Consider the following 4,846-nt stretch of genomic DNA (forward strand, 5'->3'; position numbering starts at 1 on the left):
GTCTCTATTTCCTGTGGAGAGACCCGCTTCTTTGAAACCGCCCACCTGGATTCCGGAGCCGCTGGGAATCTCATTTTTCAGTCCCTTGTAGAGAAGTATCAGATTCCCACCAAACCTCTGGCTGAACCATTGGCAGTCGCTTCCGTGTATGGAAGACTCCTTCCGGTGACCATCTTGCTCGTCACAGAGCCTGTAACCCTTCAGGTGGGAATGCTGCACTCAGAGAGGATCTCCTTCCATGTGCTATCCGGACTCTCTCACTCCTTTTTGCTAGGTCTACCCTGGCTACAGAGACATGAACCCGTCCTGAATTGGCGATCTGGTGAGGTGCTCCGTTGGGGGCAGGATTGCCATGAGACCTGCCTGGTTCCGGTTCGCCCGGTTCGACCTCTGTCTACTCCGGCTAATTTACCTGGTCTACTGGCACCTTACCGGTCCTATGCAGATGTCTTCGACAAGAAAGAAGCAGAGACACTACCACCTCATAGGCCATATGATTGCCCTATCGACCTGGTACCCGGTGCCACTCCACCCCATGGGCGTATCTACCCCTTGTCGCTGGCCGAAACTTGGGCCATGTCTGAGTATATCGAAGAAAATCTGGCTAGGGGATTCATCCAGAAATCTACCTCCCCGGCTGGAGCAGGATTTTTCTTCGTAAAAAAGAAAGACGGTTCACTACGCCCCTGTATCGATTATAGGGGACTCAAGCAGATTACTATCAAAAATAAATACCCCCTTTTGCTCATCTCAGAGCTGTTCGACCGCCTTAAAGTTGCGAAGAGCTTCACCAAGCTCGATCTTCATGGGGCGTATAACTTGGTCTGGGTCCGCCAAGGAGACGAGTGGAAGACTGCATTCAATACCCGGGACGGCCACTATGAATACCGTGTGATGCCCTCCGGCCTCTGTAATGCTTCAGCCGTCTTCCAAGAACTAGTTAACGACATCTTCCGTGACCTCTTATATTCATGTGTGGTGGTGTACCTGAACGACATCTTGGTCTTCTCGCTGGATCAACACACACACCGGAGGGATGTTCGTCAGGTCCTGCTTCGGCTCAGGCAGAATCACCTATACGCAAAATTTGAGAAATGCCTCTTCGAGCAGACCTCTCTTCCGTTCCTGGACTATATTATCTCTAAGACTGGTCTATGGATGGACCCCGAGAAGGTGATTCAGCGATTCCTGGGCTTCGCTAACTATTACCGCCTCTTCATCCCACATTTCTCTTCCCGGACTGCACCCATCTCTGCGCTCACCCGTAAGGGAGCAAATCCTAAGGAATGGACGTCCGAAGCGGAGGAGGCCTTCCTCTCCTTAAAACAAGCCTTCTCTTCTGCCCCGCTGCTGCACGGTCCGGATTGCAACAAACAGTTCTTTCCAGAGGTTGATGCTTCCTCTTCCGGAGCTGGAGCAGTGCTCACCCAGAAATCTCCGTCCGGGAGAATGGTAACCTGCGGCTTCTTCTCCAAGCTCTTCTCCTCGTCCGAGCGCAACTATTCCATAGGAGACCGAGAACTGCTAGCCATCAAATTGGCGCTGGAGGAGTGGTGTTACCTGCTAGAGGGGGCTCTGCACCTGGTGGTCATCTACACTGACCACAAAAACCTGGCATTTCTACAAAATGCCCAAAGACTCAATCCGCGTCAGGCCCGGTGGTCTTTGTTCTTCGCCTGTTTCAACTGTACCCTACACTACCGCCCTGCGGACAAGAACGTTAAAGCCGACGCTTTGTCCCGATCCTTCCTGTCTTCCGATCCAGAGGAGGAGCCTATGCATATTATAGATCTCTCCAAAGTGATGAATGTGGCTCCCTTGGACCTGTCTCGTCTCCCACCCGGTAAGACGCTTGTAGCGGTTCCGGATCGTAAGAAGGTTCTTCACTGGGGTCATTCATCTAAACTAGGCAGCCATGCTGGCCAGAGGAAGACCTTCCTGCTCATTACCCAGCATTACTGATGGCCTTCCCTGCGCAAGGATGTTGTAGACTTCATCGCGGCCTGTTCATCCTGTGTCCGCAACAAGGTTCCCAGACATCTTCCAGCCGGCCGTCTCCTGCCTCTTCCCGTATCTGCTGCCCCGTGGCAACACATTGCTATGGACTTTATTACTGATCTCCCTGTTTATGCCGGTTGTACTGTCATTTGGGTGGTCGCTGACCTCGTCTCCCGTCTGCATCTGTGCTGGCTAAGGACTTCATCCATCACATCTTTCGTCTCCACAGCCTACTCCTCCACATTGTGTCTGATCGAGGGGTCCAGTTCACTTTGCGCTTCTGGACAGCTACGTGTAAACTGCTGGATGTCTCCCTGGATTTCTCCTCTGCTTATCATCCTCAGTCCAATAGCCAAGTGGAACGCCGATGCTACAGTACCCCCCCTTTACGCCCCCTCTTTTTTAGGCCTGAAAATTTTTTTTTAAGAAGAAGCGGAGAGTGTATGTTCTCCGTGTGTTCCCAAGTTCTCTCCTCTGGGCCAAACCCCTTCCAATCCACCAGAAAAAAGGTTTTTCCTCTTACCCTCTTGGTGGCCAGAATGTTCTCTACCTCATAGACGTCCTCAGCGGAGACCGGAGCTGGGGAGGTACCTGGATCGTTGGATCGTCGGAAAAAGAATTAAGAACAACCGGTTCCCAACTCCTTCCACGTATCTCTCCTCACACCGGTTGTTCTTAATTCTTTTTCCGACGATCCAGGTACCTCCCCAGCTCCGGTCTCCGCTGAGGACGTATATGAGGTAGAGAACATTCTGGCCACCTTGAGGGTAAGAGGAAAAACCTTTTTTCTGGTGGATTGGAAGGGGTTTGGCCCAGAGGAGAGAACTTGGGAACCCAGACAGAGACGCCGTCCCCCTTACCGCCGCGCTCCTGACCCGGCGTCTTCTGGCTCTCCTGCTGCGGCTGTCGGCGCTCGCAGCTTCCCGGGCACTGTGCTTAGGGCTCGCGCGCTCCCTCCCTCTTAAAGGGGCCGCGCGCGCCGTCCTAAGGAGTCCCCGGCCAATGGCCGGAGGACTTCTCATATAAAAGGCACCTCTTCCAAAATGGAGGTGCCCGTGCAAGGTTGTAGCACTGTGTACTAACTCTGCTTCAGCCCTCAGGTCCCGCTGCTAGTCTGACTACCAATCCAGTCCGCCAGCCTGACTACCAGTCCAGTCCGCCAGCCTGACTACCAGTCCAGTCCGCCAGCCTGACTACCAGTCCTGTCCGCCAGCCTGACTACCAGTCCAGCCCGAGTCTGCTTACAGCCCAGCCCGCCAGTCTGTCTAGGGGCTTGGTCTGTCCGATTATCCGAAGCCTTTACCTGCTACCTGTCCCCGCCAGCCAAGTACACTCTCCAGCCCGACGGTCTGTCTACGGTCCAAACCCGCCAGTCTGTCTATGGGCCAGGCTTGCCTGCCTACCCGGAGAACGTACCAGTTACCTGCAGTGCCTACCAGCTAGCCTACCTGGAGGCTCCTGCCAGTTACCCGTGGTGTCTGCCAGTCCGTCTACCCAGATCACCCGTCAGCCTGCCTGCTGAGCTCATCTGCTGTACCGGTCAGTCCCAGCCTTCTGACCCGTGGGAGTCACCTGCTCTCATACAAGGACTGGTCCAGAGGATCACCTGGTCCCTCTGCTCAGTCCTTCCCTGGTTCACGGAGTCGATTGAGCCACAGTGCGACCTTGGTCAATCCGAGTTGATACGTAGTTACGCCCCTCTGGTCCCTCCTTGCACCGCAGCACAGAGGTTCCACCACCCGGACCCGTAACAACACAAAATAAACTGAAGACCGAAAATGCGTCATAGCAGAAGTGAAGCAAGGTAGAAGAGAAATAAGATGAAAAAAAGACAATATATAGATAAGGGCAGGCTTCTTATGCTGCATATAAAGAAAATGCGCATTTCTTATGTTAGCATGTAATGCGGGATGGTAGCCGTGGGTGAGGTACTCATCTCTTACGCCCCAGCACGTTAGATAAAAATGAGCATCCTGTCTGGGTGTGTGGACTTGTGCTGTGGGGACGCTATGCCCTTGCAAGACACATGTAACCAATGTTGCTGGTTGGCCAGGAGCAGATGTTTGACAATTCAATGAGGGAGACCACCAGTTCAAAATAAACCTTTTACTGAACATTAACTTTGGGAGGGTTAGTACAGTACAGTAGATAACGGGTACATGTCTTCTCAAACTGTTCTTCATAATGTGTAACGTTTTCCTCACACACATTCAATCCCTTTCTCTTCTCTTTCTTTACTTGTTCTGTCTTCACTATTCCTCACTTCTTCACCACAACCAAGCTAGACACTACAGATCAGCTAGCAAGAGTCCTTTATTCAACCTGCACTTCCGCATTTTCTTTCCCCTTTGGGATACTTTAGTACCAGTATGGCCAGTACTTATCTTCTCTCCTACTGATGCTCTGGAACTCCCGCCCGGGGCACTTTCTTCGTCTCGGGTACTCCATCCTATCTAGGCCCGTTACCTTTTAGGAGTTGTGAACTCTGGGCCGTATGGCTAGGCGTCCTTTCCCAGGACCCGTCTCCGGTAGATCACTTTGTCTCTCAGTCACTCTTCCTCGTTTCTGCTCCGGATCATGCTATTTCTTTCTCCTGGTCTCCTCTCACTACTAGGGACACCCATGAAATGTGGCACTGCTCATACCAGACCTTTGGTTTGTTCTCTATGCTCTCCGGGCCCTTTCTGTCCTCCTCACAGAAAATTGTCTCTGTTCCTTCAGCTTAGCCCTTTCCACTCTGGGCTAATCCTAACCATTAACTCTAGGTCTCCCTACTGACGAGCCATTCACAATACTAACATCATTAACTCACATCACAATTCACATTACACAATACAACCATTCACAT

This window comes from Phyllobates terribilis, unplaced genomic scaffold (genome assembly GCF_046119375.1).
Source record: "Phyllobates terribilis strain yellow unplaced genomic scaffold, ASM4611937v1 Scaffold_11__3_contigs__length_659146591, whole genome shotgun sequence".
NCBI classification, from domain to species: domain Eukaryota; kingdom Metazoa; phylum Chordata; class Amphibia; order Anura; family Dendrobatidae; genus Phyllobates; species Phyllobates terribilis.